Raw genomic sequence first — 23001 nt, 5'->3', positions numbered from 1 at the left:
CAGGGGGAACTGAGATTTCACATCTGAAATGAAACTGCCTGAGAGGGAAATATAGAAGTCATTAAGTATTCTCAAAGCCCATCACTTTCTCTCAGCTCTGCAGGAACAGGGGAAATCCATGTCGAAGCAGACAGCTGTACAGACACTAGTCTCATTGCCACTAGTTTGGGAGGTACATATATGGGAAATAGAGAGATTTAGAGATGCAGCGGAATATGGGGGAGAAGATGTTGGTCTCCATGGCGACGAGTGTAGTGGAAACATCAGTGCGAGCTCAGTGGCAGAGTGGCACTGAGACGCCCTGAATCTTTGTGACTCTGAAACGATACCGCTCGCTGTAAAATCATCCCACAGCTCTACAGAGAGAGACAGGAGGAGGAGGAGGGAGGTGTCAGAGCGCACAAAGCTCAGCTCTGAAGCTCACTCAGTCCCTTAAATTTTCTTTTTCCCAAAAGATGATGATTCAGAGATATAATAAAGCCGAGCTCCATCCACACTAAAGCTGAGCGTCCCAATTCGGATTTTGTGTTATGGGTGTTAGAGAAGGTAATGATTTCAAACAGCACGTGAACAGTCTGACCATATATAAGGATGCGCATGTCGTCTACATGTGACATGTAGGTTAGCGTTCAGGAGAGAATAGCCAAAGTACAAGATATATACATCAATGGCACAGGCTCAGTTGAACCATAACTGAAGTTGAGCTGTTATAAACTTTCCCAGAATTGTAATTGCTGAAACATAAATTCCATTTGCTATAACCTGAGTCTTCTCTTCACAGCGTTGACTGTCATTTCTATTGAGTATAATGTACTGTTGAGGTCAGGGAGAGATCATGGTCATGGTAAAAGGAAACCAACTGTTGGAAGAGATGGTGCGTTTTCTGAACACAACCATTCACCATCCAAGTCAGACAGGGAAAGAAACACAAGCAGCCGGATGACCAGACAGGTTGTGAACAAGCTGGCTACATTATCTAAACCACTTTAAGTAAACAAACAAAATGTCATTACACAGGAAAACTGCCAGCATACACAACTAAACTGATCAGAGTATGAGAAAAAAAATTAACCAGAAATTTGGTTTGTAAATTGTGAGGGATTTTACAGTTTGGGTAATAATTTTTAAATTCATCTTTGTCACCAAACAAACCACATGTATTTCTCCTTCAGCAGCTACATGTTGGATGTTCAGTAAAACAAAGAAAAAGATACACTGAGCAAGTATGACCATGTGACCTAGTCAATGCACCACGATGCACATGAGTGTTTCAAAGTTACCACCTGTGAGCACCTGCAGGATTCGACCAAGAACACTGTGACAACGTGATCGGCTCTCAGAGACAACTACAAGAACTCGGTGAGTGACACTCAGATCATCCTCCCATGTATTACGTTGAAAACACCTGGCCAGATGTTTACAGTGTATTTAACATGATTCAAGCAGACTGTGTGTGATCAGCTTGTGTATCAGAGATCTACGCATGGAGCAAAGATACAGCCAACACAGTCAACCACATGATGTTTTGTTTTCAGTTTAACACTGAATATTGACGAGAACAAACCAGCTTTCCTACAGCTTTGGGAGGATGTGATGACATTTCTGGTCATTATAATTATTGGGGGGGGCAAATATCCATATTTCATGTCCTGCCATGTTGAGGTTGATTAAAGAAAAGAATTCAAAGAAAAACTGAAGGTGGCCCTGAGAGCTCAACACACTGTAAACACGCAAAACACAAACAAATTCAGAAAACATCATCAATTGGACAACACAAGTGTTTCCAGGGGACACTAAAAAGTGATGAACCTGGCTGGGATGCACTTATTGTTCAATGCTTTTAACTCCAAAAGTCACAATTCTGCATTGAACAAGAAGTGCACCCCAGCCGGGTTCATCACTCTTTTCTTTTTAGGTTATTTTTTGCCTCAATTCCGGGACAGGAAAGTCAGGGGGAGAGAGATAGAGAGCGATAGAGAGAGAGAGGGAGTGGGAGAGAGAGGGAGGGGGAGGGGGGTGATATGCAGCGAAGGGCCACAGGTTGGACTCAAACCTGGGCCACTGCGATTAGGACTACGCCTTCATGGTACACGCCGTACACTTCCGTTGTGTTGTGAGTATTTATTTGGTTGTGAGTGTTGTCGTCACCTTATTGTCTACCTGGTTGTGCAACTCAATGCATATTCAAAAGCATTTAAATATACACTCTGGTCACTGTTTGTATAACAACATTTCCACTTGTTGGTATGAACACATCTGAATGTATATTTAAATCACTGAAAATTTGTATTTCAATGTGACTTCCTGATTAAATACAGGATATACATGGAAGACCACTGCGCTGGCACAGCAGAGCAGAAACAGGAGTCATTGGGCAACACGCTGCGTTGGCCAAACACATGCAAACACAGGTATAGGTAGGTCACTTTGTAATGTGAATGGTGTACGTATACTGTTCACTTTTGCAAATGTTGAAGAGGATAAAATGAGTGCTGTTGTAACGGCTTCCTGAAGTTGTAAAATCCCTCCTCTGCTGTGGAGTATTCTGGTGTTCTGTGAATAAAACCAGCCTTCCTGCATCGTGTTTCATCTTTTCACCTGTACCAGCACTCGCACACCACTGCAGCTCCTCGCGTTTTAAAAAGTGGTGCTAAACGCTGTCCAATTCAATATGTAGTCTGCATCTCATAGTTCATATTCATTTCACTCTGTTATTCATCCATCTTTTACTTGACATGTGGTCATAATTTTGGTTATCGCCGGCTTGGGTGTAAATTTGGCAGCAGTGGAAGCGTGGAGGCTTTTCTTACCCTCTGAACGCTTCCTGACGTCGCTGTCAGCTCATATTGATAACAGATAGTTATTACATCCAAGTAGAGATGTGAACAGTGATCCAAAAAATCTGATAGGAGCAGTAATTTGGAACCAAGCCTGAAAGCTTGTGTTGTGAATGTGGCCCGAGAGTGCAGAGCAACAAAACCATCATTACTCAGCTGCCAGCCAGGAGTGTACAAGGGAAGCTGCTACTATAAGATGAACATAATAGGATGCTAATAAATCCTCTGGAGATCACTGGGAGTTCAAAATGATGTTTCCCAGAATGCTCATCAATCAGGCAATAGAGAGTCTGACTGGCTCTTGGACGGCGTCCTGTTTCAGCACAGCTTCATGTGTTGTAGTGTAGTGTACAACCCACACTCATGTTTTTCTCTAATATCTCAGTTTGATGTAAATAACTGTCATTTGATGACTAACGCTACAATCTTTTACCACTTCACTGTTACTCAAACTGGCAGCACTTCCTGCCTCCAACTCGTCACTGTGTGCTCAGGCTGTCCTGTTTCCTCCTGTCACTGTTGTTCTTGTGCATCTTTAATGGGTCGATTCAACTTATTGAATTATATCATTAAAAAAGGTGTGCCTGGAAATATTTTAGTATTGTGATGTTGATTTTCTAAGCCTGTACATTTAAGTTTCTGTATTCACTTTCAAGCTTATCTTTACAAGATGTGAGAAAAAAAAACAACAAAAAAAAACACTTTCAAGTGTGTTTGTGTGACTTTTGACAAGTGGTGAGGATTCAAAGGATCTGCACAAGAAAGTGAGGGATTTCCTTGGACCCGCTGCAACCATCACAGTAGGTGCTACAGGAAATGTCAGGGATCAACGATTCATTGTAAGAACACACATGAATGTCTGCACAAAATTTTATTGCAATGTAAGCCTGTAGGCATAGACCTGAACATAAACACTATCAGCTCAGTTTACAGGTAAAAACCTAAATGTGCTTAAATGTAGTACAGAAAAACTCCAGGTTTTCAAGCACGGTTTTCTGGATGATATAATGTTGTCTTATTAGTTGCATGTTTTATCCTTTAAATGACTTCTGTAACTGGTTTGAGAAGTGTATTAATCACTGCTAGAAACTCGTCCACTCACTAGCTTTGATCTGGAGCTTTCAGACACATCTCATTTGTCTTCCTCAACAGACGTAAACTGAGTTATCAGTCCGTCTGCCCCACAAAAAACATAGTAAGAGAACCTTAAGTTAAAGTTGTGAAGTTGTGAAGAATTAACTTTCATGCTCAGTTTATTCAATGAAACATGACACCTCATTTTATTTGGCATCTTCCTGTCTCCCTGTAGAAAACATGTTGATCCACCATGAAGCCTTCTCGTGTTGACATGAAATATGAAATAGTTTCTATTGGAATGGGTAAGGTTAGGCCCTATTTTAAATGATCGTAACCCTGACATCCAGATAATATCATAACATAATGACATAATGAACATTTACGTGTGTGAAAATGTCATGTAAAGACTTTTGATCTGTTTTGATGGATACTTAGTGAATTGAAATGGATTGTATTAGATGAGATTGAATCAGGGCAGATTGGATTGGATTAGATTTTATTGGACTAGACTAAATAAAATTGGATGCAATAAAAGAAAAATATGACTTAAACCTACAGACCAAAAAATGAAAATCTGATTTTACTCAAAAGGCTAAAATGAAAAAAAAAAAAAAAAAGAAAATCAATTTTTTCCACTATGGTCCACAAAGACAAAAACAACAAGGAATATAGAGACACTGGGTAAACTGTTCCAATCTCCTCTAATCAGCTCTATTTTTTTTTTAATTAATTGCAAGACAATGTGAAACATGAGCAATTAATTGATAAGGTATCACTGTAAAAATGGTATTTAATTATCTGGAATGTATTACTACTCATTACCATTGCACCAGCCTATTTAGAGGAACATTTTAATTTATGCAACTTATTAAATTATCTGTCAGTTATTACATTATTAGCTGATGTAAGCCTCCCTGCTCCAGAAAGCAAATGTAAGTTATGCTATTAAAGAATTTCAACTACATTAAAAAGGCATTTTTCTGGATGACATTTTGTTTTTGTGCACTTAAAAGGATTAGCCAAGGACAGTGCACAGGCTCACACTCTTATCTCTCAGCCTTTAAAGTGGACATATGGATGTGCTGGAAGAAAACAATTTTCATTTTGTTTGTTGAATTTCTGTCTGTGCTGAGAGCAGCAGCTGCAGCAGCTCGCTCCGTGACTGTTTTTCTTTACAGAGAAGCTGTTTTGATGAGAAGAGAATGTGACACCAGAGAAGGACCTCCACACCAACCTCAGCTTCATCAATTAAGATTTTTAAGCCATCTGAAGTCACTCTCATTTCCAATCCGAAAACAGCCTGCCTGCCTGGAAGAATAATGAGAGGCTGACGCTGCCAGAGGTTTACTCCGACTACCAGCATAACAATTCACTGCAGGAAGTGTAAACCATCTTCCCTGTGCTCCCCAGATCAATTCTAATTTTGTTCCTGGAGTCAATACTCTTCTCATATCCCTCTTTTTATTCAGCTCCCGTATTTATCGGACCTTTGCGTGCATGTAGAAGGTTAGATCAAACCTCATTTTCTGGCTGAGATCATAATGTATGGTGTACATTATTTCATAATGGCAGTTTTTCACTTCCATTGTGGGATATGAGCTGACACCTTTCTTGTTCAAAGTCACTGATGTCATGCACTTATCTGATCAGCTGTGAAAACGTTTCTCTCATCTTTTACTGGGACATTAATGTCAGATTTGTCTCTTTCAGGAGCACCTACTTAAACAAACACTGCTGCAGGCAAACACAGAGAGAACCTGAAATCTCATAATACACACATAAAAGTCAAACTATCTCACGAAAAGTTTTTGCTCTGAGGAGCAAATATTTATGCAGTTATGTAGGTTGCAAGCTCTACTTTTGCGATTGGTTTCATGGCATCCGACTGGAGAATCAGCACCACCAGCTGTTTATCTCAATGAACCAACTTGTGATATACACATAACAGTAGTGGTTGGAAATGCACATTCAATTGCATTTGGTTAAAATTTGGATGGAAACCTGGCTATAAAGGCCCAGTGAACATGGTCAATTTTGTCATTTCTTGTGCAACTTTTTTCTGTTATTGAAATAATCAATCCTGCCAACAGACCGCCATGTGCTACCACTGATTCGAGGTCTTCAGAGGAAAAAACTATGGATCTGAGTAATAGAAAACCCACCAAAAACCGATGTGTACGCATACATTAATTTTCAAAATAAGAGTCTTGATCCCAAAGCCGCAGGACAATGAGACTTGGACCAAAATGTGGTCAACCTGAACAGAACCAAACCGAGTGACAGCAACGACACTGGCAGCAGCATGATGCTCCACTAATTAACAAGCAGTGTCCTTGAAAAGAAAAGCAAACACATGTCCGAAGAATCAAAGTACAGTAATAAACTTCACACTGTTTTACGCCTCAAAAAAGACATGACAAATACCTCTATTTCTGATACAGCTTCACTGAGAGGACGGACTGCACACATAGATTCATGGTATCAGAGAGATACCCACAAAAAGCTCCCACCTCCATACAGACGCCCAACAGACCAGTGTCAGGCGCTAGCACAGCAACAATGAAGCAATCCCTCACTGGCTTCCCACCCACACACATTCCCAGTTGGAGGCACCTATGCCAGATATTGACCCCCAGACCTCAGCAGAAGTGGTGGGTATTTTTGCTCCTGTGCTGCTTAACATAACTCAGATCAGATTTTATGATTTGATCTGACCTCTCCACCTACTGGAAAAAATCAACAGGAGCATGTGTACGTTATTAAATCAAATTAACAGCCACTGAGAAAGGCAGCATTACTTCTCCTGAACTACAGAAATAAGCTAGTGAACATTTAAAACACATTGATGAGACCAGAGCAGAAAAGACTGAACTAAAACTGCACTGACACAATGAATAGTATTTCTACTATTAGAATGACCCCAGTCGTGGGTCTTTTATTCCTTTTAGCTATGGTATTACATTACAATTATAAGCAAATAAATGCCAGTTGGAGTGTAATGGGATATTATCAAAGTATAATTATATATATATTTACATCTTTACACAAGTTGATTGATATATTTGACAAGTGTTAGTCAGTTGCTACAATACACCAATACTAATCAATATGTGCTTTTGTTGTATTTTCATATTAGCATTTTTCCCATTTCCCATCTGGTTCTGTTCTTAAAATATTATATGGGACCTTGGCTTAAAGACAACCCACCAACAGATCTGGCACAAGAACAATAATTACAGAGGACAGTTCCCACCATAATCTCTTCGCAGTCTGTTGGTAGTTTCTTTTCCTCCACATTCAAGTTGTTCCTCGAATGAGATGAGACAGAAACTCTGTGCTGGTTCAAAATAACTCTCAGATACTTTTTGTCGCATGTTGCCGCCATCCACGGTAATCAAAAGGTTTCTGTCAGGAAACTTTGAATCCGAGTCCTCCAAAGGCGGGAACGTCTGGCAAGCCTGCCACCTTCAGAGGAGACAGGCTCAGCTTATTAAGACTTGAGGAGCTGTATGTAGCTGCCTGCTGGGACACTTTCAAAATTGCAGCTTCAAACTCTGCATCATTTTACAAAAGATAACTCAAAGAAAATGTTGAGCAAAGCTCGCAAAATAAAATCACACTTACCAGACCTATAGTGCCTTTCGCTTTAAGTAGAATTGACTTTATATTATGCATGCCTGCTACAGCTGACAGAGGAAAACTGTTGCTGTAATAGGTCTATTTGAGACTGTGTAGTTGTGTTTGCTTTTATGTTTTACTTTTCTTTGTACAGTTTTGTTGAGTTTAGTTATGTTTGCAAAGGAGTGGTAGGAGAAATCAGCATATTTTGTCAGCTTTCAAAGGCTGCTGTCATCGCCACATTAAAACTGTACAGGACAAAATCTAAAAATTCAGCTGTCTATTCAGTCTGAATTACAAAGTGGGTCTGGGATAATGCATATTATTCCACCTACTCACAGATAGAAACGTTTGCCCAAGAAAAATTATCGTGTAGGGTAAAATCACTGACACAAAATTGTTTCCTAAATCCACTTGAAACTGTAAAGTGGAATCCACATCATCTCCAAAAAATGAACACTCAATCCCCCGAAAGCTTCACCTTTGACCTTCTTCCTCCCTAATCTCTTTGGTATAAAACATCACAGAGTGGCTGGGAAGGTAAACATTAGAGATGCTGTGTGCTGTTTACTGACAGCTTTAACTGTGCACCAGTTCAGAGACTGAATCCTCAGAAGGACGCAGCCCCTGAGAGCTGTGTTCCTAATGGAAACTGAGGACCAAATGAAACAGCTTCAGAAACGCATTCATGCGCTCCTTGTAGACTTGTAACTTCAAACATTTCCAAATCTATCACCAGGAGGTGGTCCTGAAGCAGGTCCATGTAGGGGTTGTGATAGTTCACAGCAACACATGATGGACTGTTGTTAAACAGTGTATTATGTTAAGGGTAAATAATGTACAGTATATCTATATAATTTCTACAACAACAACATTGTAGTAATTAGGTTCATATGCAACTGAACTGCTGTCCTCATCATATCGGCTGGATCACTTTCAGATTCAACATTTTCTAACCTTGACCCTATATTCATTATTGTAACCATGACGACAGGGGTTTCTTAACCTTAACAAAGTCGTAATTATAATCCAAACCCCAATATTCTGCTAAATCTAACCAAGTCTTTTTTGTGCCTAAACTGAGCCAAACCTTTACCGTAGTGTTGTCACATCATAAAAAAAGGATTTGTGATGATTGCAGCATCAGATCAGAAAACACAAGCAGGGACAAACAACGTATTTTGTGGTTTAATTTGGAGGACTGATCCTTGTTGATCATTCTGTAGTGCTGTGATGAACAAGTCAGAGCTGCTAAGAAAATAGAGCATAACGTGACAATGAGCCAGCATGCACCATACCAGGACCCTGAGCCTGAAGCAACTAAAGGGAATTCAGCCATCATGAAGTCATTATTCACACCTGTGGTTTTTCTACTGTGAAACATTACATCTCTTCCTTGAATAAAGCTCATTGGGTCAGCTGCTATATGAATTAAACAGCTGCCCCAGATGTTTCAATAGGCTGCAAGTCACACTGGACACCTGTGATTTGTATATATTGCTGAACACATTAGCATTTAAAACGACATCATTTTACAGGGAATTGAGTTGATTCAAAGGGAAACACGATAAGTTGATCTGCTCTTTCACATCGACCTCAACTCTGATCAACCTTGGCATGCAAATTCACACTGTTGACCAATATCAGGCTGTCTTGACAGTGTTGACATTTGAAAGGCCTGAAGTGGAGGAAGCTCTCATGGCTTATTAGCTGTGTTGTTCCACAATTAAAGCAACGGTTTAAAGACAGTTCTGAGACAGGAGTTGAGGGCACAAATACGTCTTTTGTATAAACATTGAGAAGTTATTGTCCCATAGCGACCAACCTAAGCTAACGTGTAGGTTTACTGATCAAACTGTGCAACAGTGAACAAAACGCCAGGGGGAAGGAAACAGAATTATAAAAAGAGAAAAGAGAGACGCTCTGCAATCTATTGTGACTGACGAGTGATATCAGTTTTTGGCTCCGCCTATCTTGCATGCATGAGTGAAGTTCATTTTGTGGTGTGAACGCTGCTTTAGTCTACTTTGTGTAAAGTTGGTGAGACGTTGCACCACCTCTGAAAACCTATCGCACTACTACCAAGATCCACTGAACTAAATCTGAATCACAAATGAAGAACAAGCATGAAAATCCCACCCATACTGCTCAGTATTCCAATGGAAGACAGAAGGATGATGACACTGTAGCATAACAACAGTCGAACCAAAACTACAATGCTACAGCATAGCACAACTGCAGGGTGAGAATGGAGAAGAAGAAAACAGAATTTGAGAGCTCAGTCGCAGGCAGGCAGTCTGTGATGAAATCCTCTCTGGGATTTACAAAGGGAGGGGTAAAAGCAAGCTCTGAATGTCAAACGCTTATCCGATCCAATCAGTGAAGGGCTTCAGTTTGTGTCAAAGAAGGGGAGCATATCCCTGCTAATTAGTGAAATAATCCCTGATCTGAATCACCATCACCAGCGCAGTACAGAGCATGTGTTGGGAATTTGACTGGTGTGCTCTTCACAGTTCACCAGGTTGTTGATATAAATGGAGGTCTGATAAACTCCCATCTGATTGTCCTTCTGGCTCAAAATGGCACAGTAAGTGATTACTGAACTGTTCAGAGGCTAATGTGGTTGTTACTCATTTTGAACAGTATCATTACTGCTTATTATTTACTTATATGTATTAATGTTGAGACAATTTGACTGTTACTTTGTTTTGTGGGTATTATTTTCTGGCAGTAATGTTCATCTCTTTTTTTATCATATTAGGATTAAAGTGCCGCACATATCGGCCAGGGTACATTAATTCTTCAGCTGATGGTCAAAAGTTCTCTCACACCATGGACCAAAGGGAAGAGAACACAGCACAATGCGTGTAACAATGTGTTATTGTAACATGACTTAAAGAATGAGACCGTCTTCAACATTCTGCTTTGACTATATTAGCCTGTGGACTGATTTCTATGTAAAGGCTGAATTTTCCTGGAAAATCCAAAGGATGTGATGTTTATTCTTGTTCCCGAGTGCCTTAAGTCATGGCCTCTGTTCTGCTCCCCTACAGAGCCAACAGTGTGCAACACTCGCTAACGTAATCTTAGAAATGGAGAGAAATTATCATCAATAAATAACTGTCTCCCAGCACAAAACAAAACATTAGCACACTGATTTAGTGCAATGGAAACTATCATATCAATAATAAAGTGTGGAAACATATTATCTATAATATTCTGTCTAGTTTACCAACCATTGGCGTTTTTATTCAGCATATGTATCTATGCTGACATAGCTGAGCCTACAGCAGTAGTCAGTATTACTGGTGTTACACAGTGTTCAGGCACAGACTGATTACATAACTTGCCCACCAACCCCACCGTCTTTTTTCTTTTTTTTTTTGATACTCGTAAAACCCCAAGTTCATCTAATAAAAAAACTCTAATTTGTAAAACACTTGTTATCAATACTTAGTTGGATGCTACAATTATAAACTGAAAGTGTCTGCTCCGTCGCATCACAGACTAGAGTCTTTATCACATGACGAGAGGAGGGTTGACTAACAAGACAATGGCGGACATGAAATTGGAGGATTTGGTGTCAAAGTGAAAAAACAAAAGATCCTAACTGGTAATATTTCAGATTTAAACCCAATGCCAAAAGTGAACCTGATCACATTAATCAGACTGCAAACTTTGTCTGATGAGGGTGGCAGCATCTGGAGGGAACACTTCTCATCTACACGTATTGAGCCGACACGTTTTCTTATAAAATGTCCGGTGTAACCTGTAACACTGGTGCTGTTCCGACTCTGTTACTCGGTGGCTAAATTTCAACACCGCGGCCTCTCTACCGACAACGGCAATGGATTAGTTCAACATCATTAGCCTATATAGCGCTATCTTACAAACTCACGACGATATTATGCTTTACAAATTGTTTTTCAAGGAAATGAAACGTCCGTCATAGCTCGCATTGATACTTTTACCTTCAACGGCCTGCTTAACCAACTCTTTCCATTTTATGATGGAGGACCTTGGCAACGTATTTGTTAACAGAGTTTTCATAGATTTATTACAATGCCAGACTGCTTTGACATTATGGAGACACCACTTCACTTTCTGTTGTATAGCCTACTCTTTTTGTATCTGAATATGAAAAGATGAATATATTATAAATAAGACCCATGTTTATATGTGTTCCACATGGTGCTGGTGTCTACAGGTGGAGCAGTGGGTGGTAAAAACTCAAATAAAAATAAGAAATGGCTGAATACTTCTTTATTTCTTTTATGCCTACACAAGGAGCTCACTCTCTGTTTGTGTGATTTCATTAAATAATCAATAAAAATAATGCAGGTTACTGAACAACCGTCTCTGCTCCTCCATTATAAAACAGCTTTTCCCTATCTAACCAATAGCCCATTAGTTTGCACTGTTACATGCTCACTCCTTGTGCTTTGCTCTGCTCCAACACACTGTTTAAACAGCATTATGGTCGGGGGGAGAATGCTTTAATACATACTTCTATTCTGACTTTAAGCATCACTAATTATCACATTTAAAAAAAGAAGTGAAAACAACAGTGACTTGAGTTTGAGCAGCTCTGTGTCTGACTGTCTCCTCCTCAGTCAGATGTGGTGACGGTGTGTTTCTCTGATGTTGGTACTCGTCCATGTGCCCTCCTCCAGCCTCGCGTGACTTTGTCATAATTACTTTTGCCAACAGAGGTGAGAGCGGATATTTGAATCATTAGACATAGACACTCGTTTCACCTCTTCCCACATCTGATATCATATATCGTCATTTGATATTGTCTCTAAAAGTTAACCTTCAGGGAGGAGGAAGATCACACTGTAGCAGTGACTGTTTCCTGTGGTCTGAGGCAGTTCAACAATAGACACTTATCCAAACATCACAAATATCAATTATGATTATATAATAACATTATTTTTTATATCACAAAATTATAAGTAGATTTCTTTTTGGGACCAGATTAGTGCTGTCAAGTGCAAACCTAAGTAACTGCTTTTTCTGTGTTAAGCAGCTTAGCTTTATGACATCTCTGTTAGAGGATAAACTTGCTGCTTTTCAAGCCAGAATCCGAATTTGTTTTTTATTATGCGAGCACATAGAGTGTGTCTCTGCCTTTGCTCCACAAATGCAACACAGAGGAATAAGAGGAAAAACTGAGCAAAAGTAATATATAATAAATTCTAAATAATGAAATAAAACAATAAATAAAATAACATTTTAAATATAGTCAAAGCCATTTATGATAGTTGTGAAATTGGATATCAAATTTGAAATGAAATATGGACTGTGGTATAGGGAATAAAGTGAGGTGCATGAAAAATATGAAAGTGAGAAGTGCAAAAGTATCTGCATTTGTCACTTTGCTTGTAAAACTGACGCCCCCCCCCCCTCTGAATTACAGTCCTGTACAAAGCACCCAGATAGTTTTACCCACTCTACAGTCAGGTTTAAACAGTCCAATGTGACTGTTGTTGGGCTTTTAAAAACCCAGGAACATTGCAAATCACACTTTCTATCAGGTTTTATTGACCTTATTACTATTGATTAAAACTGTGCAGCAGCAGACAACTGTGCAAAAAAAGGAAAACAAAACAAAAACAGTGAGCTTCCCATTGTGAGAACAGTTGGGTTTTGAAGGCCTTCCCTTCTGAGATGCTTTTTAGTCTCTGGCTTTAACAAGGTTTAAGTGTGCTCTCAATAAAGACAGAGAGGGAAACACTGACCATCATGTGTATGTTCCTCTCTCTGTGTTGCCTTTACCCACGTCTGCTTCTCCACACTAGGAGCGTGCCGACCCAGACCTACTGCAGGTAATACACTAACACATAAGTATCTCATGCAAACCCACGTGTAGCCTTGGGCCGCATTTCAGTCACTAATTCAAACTTGTTCCGTTGTCTGACAACAGAAGCATAAACACATGTAAATGAAAACAGCTTTATTGTGAATTCAGCTGTATTAAAATACTGTATAGTGAGCGCAGAGAGAAGGAGAGAAGCAAACAGATAGAGCTGAAACCAGCTGACACTAGACTAAATGCAAAGATGCCGTGATGATGTCATGAATATCCTAATCCAGCAGCTACTTCCTATTGGAAGCGTTTATTCACATTGGTTCCACAACTGTTTCCAACTACATCCTGAATTTCGCACATTGACCTTACACGCCCCAGACACACACTAGGTTTTGACCGAGTGTTGATTAGATACACCACATTTTGGAATTTTTATTTAAAAAAAGAAAAAAGAAACAAAAACATTATCATGATAGAAATACTCCTGCAAAATTATGTTAATTTCTTTGGAGCACCTCTCTCTGTAAACCATCATGTTTCTTCCTTTTTCAGAAAACAGTTCAAATGTCCTTGAGCAAAAATCCTAATAACATTTCTGAGAACTGTGAGCAGGCTCATCGCAGCCGAGACGCAGACTTCAGAAGAGAAAGAGATGATGAAAGAAGACCATGTGTCCTGAATGGGCGTCCCTGTGGACTAACTAACTGATATTGAGAGGAATGTAAGAATAGACCTGTTTTTAAAAGTAACACAAGGCTCGGAGAAAATTAGTCAATATTAAAAAAATGTAAAAGTATCACTGCTGTAAAAATTCACCCTGCCCCGGACCTGTGAGGTTGGTGCAATAACCTGTCCTATTTGATGAAATTTTAAATGTGATTCAGCCTTCAGATGTGTATTTACAGTGGAATGAGTGTTTCCATTGGGGGAAGAGTGGTCAGTGATATCTTGCTCTGCCCATTGAGCTTCACAGCACCAGCGGTTTTTGGCATCAACAGGAGAAATCAAGAGGATTATGTGCTCCGCCTGCCAACACAGTCTTTTGATCAGAGGCCAGGTAATATCAGACAATCTATATTAATCCTACCATCTCTATCTCCCCTTAGTTCCTGTTCTCTTCCCGGCCTCCCCTCTTACCAGGTTGTTATAAGTCTGAGGGATAATTAAGCCTTGTGGGACTGCTGTAGGCCTTCCTCTCCTAAATTGTCAAAAGTTAGAGGAAAGCAGATCAAACGCCTTTGAAACACAAGTGAAAATAAAAAGCTAATCTGCAGGAGACAACAGACACACTGCTTAAGATGCTTTGCCTTCCTTTAACCCTCATCCTGCACTTCAAGATAAAAGTTCACTCAGACTCTGAGCAGAGTTTGAAATCACGGCCTTGTAAACAAATGTACAACTAGCAGGAAGACACTGACACTGAAATACATAAAGACATTGAGTTAGTGATGGAATTATTGGTGGTTTAATCCATTACTCAATTACAGGAAATTATTTGGCATACATTTTGATAATGGATTAATTATTTAAATATTCTATTGTCGCTGCAAATAAAATATTTCGGTTTTTGGACTGTCAGGTGGAAAACACATGAATTCTGAAGACATCACCTGCATCTCAAAACGTGTGACAGACATTTTTCATTATTTTCTGATTAATTTTACCAGAAGCAGTTGCAGCCGTACTGGAGTTCTTCTTTCAGTGTCTCTAAAATATAGTTGATCCCATAAGTTAGATTTTGGATTTACCCTATCAGACAAAAATGACAAACACAGATCCCTGCAGCAGGTAAAGTATCAACGAGTTGTTGATATTTACAGTATGAACAACCTTTTTTTTTTTTTTAGGTGGGTTTAAGAATGGTTATGTCATCTTCCTATATAGTTGTGTGGCCTCCTACCGAATGTACATTCATGAAAAATGAGATGAGATTATAAAGGCTGTTGTAAACTTACACAGATATCAACTTTGAAATCAACATCTTCAATATCTGTGAAAATGTTGACCTACTGGCTCCTGGTAACCGATAAGCTTTCATGTAAACTGGGAATGGCTCAAAGGAGATCGATACATCAGGCTTTGGATACACAGACAATACTTGTTAGTGATGGGATTTGTTGACTAAAATAAAAACATATAATATCACCAGTCATATCCTTTAAGATTCAAGGTTTCAGGTGTTTTAATATTCTGTAATATGTAACAGGATTTGTTTGTGTGCCGTCAGTCATTTTCTATGCAGCTAAGAGCAGTATGGGTCTCTGATTAAATTCTCTTTAAAGGCTGTTTTGCTGAGGAAGCTCTCAAGGAGTCAAGGGTAAGAGAATAGTAGAGTAGAAGGGCAGGAAGCTTTTCTTTGTGCGAGCACTCTATGTTGGAAAATATGTGTTTTTTTTTTTTTATCCTTGGCTATGCTTGTGCACTGGAGCATAGGTGGCTCTTGTTTTGGAACTAAGCTTTTCATGTGCGGCTGAATAATGAACGGGGAGTTTTCAGGAATAGCTCTGCATAGATTGCAACAACATGCCTCAACACATATTGTGCACTGATATTTTCCTGAGTTGATACGAATCGAGTTTACACTGCCTCCAGGAAATCGCAGCATGCTCACACTCTAAAGTCTGATACTGACAAGAGCTCTTGCCTTCTCCTGTCTACTCAGCTTTCACATGTTACCAAACTAACTTCAAACTGCTAATGAAAGCATTATAACCTTAAACTGTGTTAAAACTCACTTGAGTATTGTGTGACGAAGTTTAGCTGTAAGCAGTGTAGGTAGTGACTGACTGACACGATCTTTCCCCTTGGAGCCAGATGTATGTGCTCACTGCTGACAGCGTTCAGTCCTACAAACCCATATACTGGACTCAGCCCGACTGCTGCTGTTACCAGCTCTCGTGCACACTCTTCCCGTACACATCTAACTGCAGCTCGTGCACTGAAGAATGCAGAGAAGACCGTCTGGGAGCTTTGAGGCCTCGCCAAATTTGATCATGTACAACAGTCAGACAGTAGACTGAGTGCCTGTGGATATTACTCCTGATTCCTGCTAACTGTGGACTCTGGAGAGACTCCTTGCTGCAGTTTGATTGAGTTACACAACTCTTAGTTTCTGTTAGTGTCAATAATTGTTTTAAAGTCTTCTATTGTCTGTCATGTTATTTTTCATGTCTACTGTCGTAATACAACATACATATGAGTTGGTAGATTTTTGATAATTTGCTGCAAAAATAATACAGACGTAGCATCAACACAGTTAAAATACTGAGTACATTCAGAGGTGCTCACCTGGTAGATACCGAGGGAAAATAACACTCAGCTGGGAGGAGGCTGAAATGAGGACTAAATCTGTGTGTGTATGTGTGTGTGTGTGTGTGTGTGTGTGTGTGTGTGTGTGTGTGTGTGTGTGCGTGTATGTGTGTGTGTATATGTGTGTGTGTGTGTGTGTGTGTGTGTGTGTGTGTGTGTTTAAACCATCAATATGGAACAACTTAGTGTGAATTTTAATCTTTTCATTTTAATGGAGCAACATTGTTTACAAGAAACAAGAATTACCACCTCGCGGTTGTACGTCTCCTCCACTCAGACTAGTTTCAGATTACATCCCTGTTTATCCAGTCATAAAAGATGACTCTTGTGTGAAATTGTGGGTGAAAGTTATAATCGCTGTGTGTAGTCTTGAGTAATGGATAAAAAGTCTTTTGTGAGGTCACACTAACCTTGACTTTTGACTTTTGTCCACCAAAATCTAATCTGATCCAAATTTGAAGAAGTTCCCTCAAGGTGTTACTGATATATTGTGTCCATGAGAATGGGGCGGATGGATGGACAGACAACCCAAAAACAATTTGCCTCTGGCTCTGGCTGTTGCCGGCGCGGAGGCATGAAAATGGCTTTTAGTGTAGTGCAGTGTATTGTTGTCTGACAGTGTAGTTTTTTCAGAATATAGAGGAGAAAGGGAAAAGGAAACCTGAGGAAACCAGAGGAAGTGTCATGTCAGGTTTCGTTTGATGTGTCTGTTCACTTTTCATCAGACTTTTAATGGTCATGCCTGTTGAACCATCCCAAAAGAGGCTAATTTTAACTCTCTTAGCCTACCACATGATCACTCATCCTTCAGAGAGTCTAAATGAATGCTGGGAAATGTAGGAGACCATTTACTGAAGTAAGAAGAAGAAGAACTGATAGGGTAAGACCTAAAAATGGCAGACTGAGAAGTCACAGTGTGTAACTATCCAAGATTGCAATTTGTTTTTAACATCGTGTGAATATTAATGTAGAATCAGTCTCTTCTTGTTTTCAGTCTTCTGGGGATTCAGAGTTTTGCTAAACGGCACGTCATCGTCGCCGCTCTCTAAACGGATTTAATAGCCTCTGCAACAACTGTGTTCCTCCACCAGTATCAATTATTGTTTATGTTTGTGAAAATATCTCCCGTTGGTTGCAGTAAAAACATCTGGGGATGTTTATCAAGAAAGGAGCGGAGATTGTTCCTACTCTTCCTGGACGGTCTGGTTTGTGAACACATGCTGCCCTGAGCCAGGAGCAGCTGCTTAGATGAATCTCTTATGCGCACATACACTGGGGTCTCTCCACAGCAGATCAACGTCCAAAACCATGGGAAACTTTTTAATTGTTAAAACTACTGTCATTTAGAAAAACAGGGTTATTCTGATTAATTTATTTTATGAACTTTACAAAAATGATTTGTCTAATTTTTCCAAGAAACTCTGAGATGTATTTACTGTTGTTCTTAAATGTGACCTTCTTACCTCAGTTAGGTCAGAATAACGGGTCACAATTTCAGTACAATAGGGTGTTCATAGATAAAATAAAAGCTAAGAAGTGTTGAATTTGGGTAGAATTATTACGGACTGGTGCTACTGCTGTCCTGGTACCAGGAATAACAACTGATTTGACAGCCGTGTGAGAAAGTGCTTCATAATCTGAACAGTGAAGCACTTTTAAAATAGTCTCTGAAAATCTAAATCTCTTACCTGCCTGCTGCTGCTGATGGATGGTGGTCGGGTTGTGTGTTGTTTGGGACTAAGTTTCTTCTGTTCGCTCTGTAGATTGGCATGGATCCTTAATCATCAGACGACACAGCCTGAAAAGAAAAAGAAATAATAATACACAGTGATTCATTTTGTTTTATTATTCAAAAGGCTGCGATGCATTTTCACCCACACATGTTCTAATGAACTGTCTGGCCATTTTAGACAGAAGACTGCGTGTTCAGTCAGACTTAAGCATAAGACTCTCACAAACAGACCAACCTCCGGTGAAAATGTTCTTTTCCTTCATCTGAAGTTCAGACTGAAACAAACAGCTCATTATCGACCAGCTCCTAAACAGTCCTCTCATCAGTTCCAAATCAGAGCTACTTTCCATTATCGAAAAAATGTTTCCATTTAAAAGTGAACAAAACGTTGTTGTATAATGTGACTTACAACTAGTACATTTGCACATTTTACATTTATATTCACTGAAAAGTTGCACAGCACACCTAAACACCAGGTATATATGCAATTTTATTATATATATTATATATGTAATTTAAATTTTTTTTTAAATCTTTAAATTTTGATCTTGTAATTTTCTTTTTTTTTTTTACTCTAATTACTCCTAAGGTAATTATTATTCCTTATTACACACTAGAGCTTTTTAGCACGGCTCCAATGGCACATTTGTACATTTGTATATTGTGCATTTGAATATGCCAACCTGCACTTCACTATTGATCTTCTTTAACCTTGTGACAAATGAAAACTGTTGAATTTTCATTTGATTTAGTTTGGTGCTGTCAATCATTGTCTTTCAATATATAGTATGTATCATGTTGAAAACAAAACTTTTAATAACAGTATGTGATTATGCTTTAGAAAACTCTTCTCTTCTCTAATCTAATAAGACCAGGAACAGGAAATAAGTTGCTCAGGAGGTTTGACGCCGAGCAACCTGCAGCAAACCTCGGTGTGATTTGTCAAATGCAGCATCTGTTTATGGCACCGAAGCCACACTTGGATTTCAACTTGGATTTGATAGAACTGATATCTTGTTCTGTGTGTTCTGCTCCCTCTTAATACAAGATGCTAAATTGCAGGAATGAAGTTGCGGCCTTGATTAAAATGAAATTCTGGTGCGAGCAGATGGCTGTGTAGACTTTGCCCGCTTGTTTTAAACTAGGCAGTCCACCCACCTTCCATATTTTTCACACTTAGTTTTGTTGAAGGGAAAGCTGAAAAGGGGACGACTGAAGGCCAAAAAAAAGAAAACACACTCTCCATTGTTCCAATGTTGATGGGCATTTTATTTTATTCAGGTATTTGTGAGCTTCGAATGTTGGTTTATACATAATATTTAAATATCTACAGTATATATTATGTTGTATTAATGTATTTTGACACACTTAGTTGACACTAACCAGGATGAACATAATAGTTATACATTTATTGATATTCCATGACTCAATCGTGAATCTTTCAATTTGAAAAACATGATTTTTCTGGAGGTTCAGTTACACCAAAGAACTCAGTCTACAACTCTGTCTCCTTATGAAGGCATTTGTATTCTTCTACCTTGCTTTTGCTAAATATGGTTTGAAGGAAACGTAATGGCTGCCTGGATTATGCTCAGTGGCAGCGAGGAAACTCACCACTTGTCACCCTGCTACAGTGATGCAGAGGTGTGCTGTTGGGTGTGGTTAAAGGTGCAACACAGCACACTTCTGACCACACCCACCGATCGCACACAGCAGTGATGCTGCTGCAACACACGCGACACTTACAGCCAGAGAGGGAAGTAAAACACTGCTTTTGAGTTACCACAGGTTTTCCCTTTAGTCCCTCAACATAATATACCATAAAAATGTTAATCATGGGGTGCCCTGGTGGGCGAGGGGGCCGAATGTGAACGGCACCATCCCTAATGTTTGTATCTCTCTCCCTTCATTTTCTTTCATATCTATTGTCACTTCACTGATAAGGGGAAGTAAAATGCCCAGAAAATATTAATAAACATGAATTATCTTTAGTTGCTACAACTGGATATAGGAAAATCAATAAAGTGCAATGTCTGTGAATGTTTTGCAGATATGTTCATTATGAACATTTACAACTTTGCATTTAGGTTGATGACAAAACATTTCTTATAATGCTGATTTTTTTTTTTTTTTAAAGTATTGATCTTCTTAAGTTTCTCTTAAAACAGTCCAACTTTTTCTGGCCTCATACCAGTTCAGATATCTCTACTCAGGGCATTTTCCACAACACAGGACAGATCCAATACCAGTGCTCTCTCTTGCCAAATGTAAAATCTGTACATCTTACTGTATAGAAGTCATTTGAATCATTTTTATTTGGGGTAAAAAGAGAGCAGGGATGTCAGTGGTGCTAAAAAAAAAAGTTGGTCAACCATCAAGACTGAACTAATAGCAGAAAAAAATTATAATTTCATAATGACAATGACAAAGGAACCGTATTTAATGTGCATTGGTCGCATCATGGCCGATACCCAATCTCATTTAATAAGGTCAATATGGGTACCAACCCCGATCCAGCCTATCAGAACTGTGCATCCCTATATAAACATAATTTTTAGGATTTGAAAAAACACAGATTTAAAAGCACAGAACAAATCCTCAGAGCATGTGAAGCCAGAATCCTGTTCTTGCACCCACAAGAGCATTTAAGTGAGTAGTACTGCTTCTTTTGCTTGTAATCGTCACATCTGTCAGATCTCTGGAGTAAACAGTGCGAGCTGGTTTTAAGAACTTAAGAAGCACAGTCTAAAATCTTGTTTTTCGCAGTTTAGTTTTGTGCTCACTTGACAAAATGATGATGATTCTTAAGTCTACGTGCATCGGCACAAGTTGTTAAATTTGTTTACCAGCTGTATCGCCTTCCCCACACATTGTTTCTGCCTGTTTATTGATCCTCGAGCGTGAGCTATTTCACCCAGCTGTAATACTCAAACTGTTATACGAAGTCTCACATTCAAAAGGAGGTGATTAAGAAAAGTCGTAGGCAGCTCACACGGAGAAGGAAAACATCACCAAGTTGAATTAAAAACACACCCCAGACACTTTTCTCTTTCCAAGAAGAACACGGATAAGGTCGTCCCCGGTAAAAGCCTTTTTCCTTTATTGATTCTTCGTATTAAATCTATACCTATCACAGCAGAGGGGGTGCAGGTAAAGAGAAGCAGACGAATCAATGATTTTTAAGCTCTGACACAACAGGAAGGTGGAAAAAGGGGCTGAGGATCAATTCCACGGAGATGACCCTAATATTTTGTACAGTCAATCAAGGCCTGTGTTGAGGACTATACTGTGGGCCGGCCAACAAAGATAAAAATATCCTCAGGAGTTGTCCTTTACAGAGAGAGAGTGATGGAGGTCCTTGCTGACGGTAAATCCAGCCCGCAATAAATGTAATTTCTAATTTTAAGGGTCCATTAATTCTTGTCCAGCACCTCTGCCAGTAGTAGTTTTGATGGGGGTCATGAGGAGAGCTAACATTTATAACAACTGCCATATTACAACTGGATGTGGCGGCGACAGTGTCCCGTTTGACAGTGTCCTCTTGGAAATAACATATTATGCCATTAGGTGCCATTATAGGTCAAACCCCACACAAACACACCCGGGCTGATGGGGAGCAACAGTAAATCACTCTAATCCAGCCGTTAAATGAAGGCAGGTTATTCCCACATAGCTGAGGGGTCGGGGATTTGTGTCACAAACTGAGCTGCAGTTTACCAGCTTGAGTCATGATGAAAGCTGTGATAGAGCTCAGCTGTCACTCAGGAGGGCTGAGCCACGGAGCTCTCATCACCTGCTGTCTACACTTCAGACCACATGCCTCAGTCAGCGTGAAGTGATGACCAGGGAAAGATCTGACTCCCTGTTCATCACGATACACACATTTAACCTTTGGCTGTGTTAGAAAACCAAAAAAAAAAAAACTGCAGTGTAAAATCTGCTACGGCTTATCTGTGCAGGATTTTCTTTTTTCTGTTGTGCAGATTGGGATCATTATCGCTGATGCTGTTCCCTTCCTGGTCCCTCAAGCAGAGATTTGCCTCATCTCCCTCTCATCCTCTTCCAACCCACAGTCTCTCTGTCAATACAGAGCCACTAAACGCTGCTCAGCACACCTTTCACACTTTTACACAGTCCTCCTGTACAGCCTGCACAAGCACAAACTATCCTTCGACTGAGAGCAGAAATGGGGAGAACGAAGTCTATTAGAGGGGTTTTGGGAGAAAGGAGAAGAAGAGGCAATCTGAACAAGACCCAAACTCTTTAGAAGTTGTTTGCTCCTCTTCGCAGGAGACAGAAAAGAAGAAGCAGATAAAAGCAGAAAACAGTAAAAATTACACTCAGAGAGAAGCAGAGCGAGCTTACCTGCCCACGGCGCAGACACACAAACAGATCTGTTGCTTTCTGCTGCTGCTCCGCACCGCTCCACTCACCTAAATCACTTCCATGACTCACGCAGAGGGAAGATAACCAGCTCTCAGGGAAAGTGGAGTAAACACTCGTTGCAAAGGGAGGCAGGGCGCTCGCTCTCACTGCAGAGCTGCTATCTCTCATCCGCGTTACTCCTCCTCTGTCTCTTCCTTTGCTTTGATCTCTCTCTCTCTCTCTCTCTCTCT

The 23001-nt window shown here is 39.7% G+C and overlaps 1 protein-coding gene across 1 annotated transcript in view; it reads right to left on the bottom strand.

The window, feature by feature from the left end:
• Positions 1–18440, bottom strand: part of LOC111647753 (alpha-1,3-mannosyl-glycoprotein 4-beta-N-acetylglucosaminyltransferase C-like) — a 39466-nt gene extending 21026 nt beyond the window's left edge. The window contains exon 1 of the mRNA XM_023397411.2: positions 18342–18440. The gene's annotated coding sequence lies outside the window, so the exon portion shown is untranslated. The remainder of the gene's footprint in view (positions 1–18341) is intronic.
• Between the last annotated feature and the right edge of the window lie 4561 nt (positions 18441–23001).

Source organism: Seriola lalandi, unplaced genomic scaffold, assembly GCF_002814215.2.
Source record: "Seriola lalandi dorsalis isolate HSWRI2012SDOR001 ecotype SW California unplaced genomic scaffold, Sedor1 jcf7180002055008, whole genome shotgun sequence".
In the NCBI taxonomy this organism is placed as follows: domain Eukaryota; kingdom Metazoa; phylum Chordata; class Actinopteri; order Carangiformes; family Carangidae; genus Seriola; species Seriola lalandi.
This window is presented reverse-complemented; position numbering and strand designations above follow the sequence as displayed.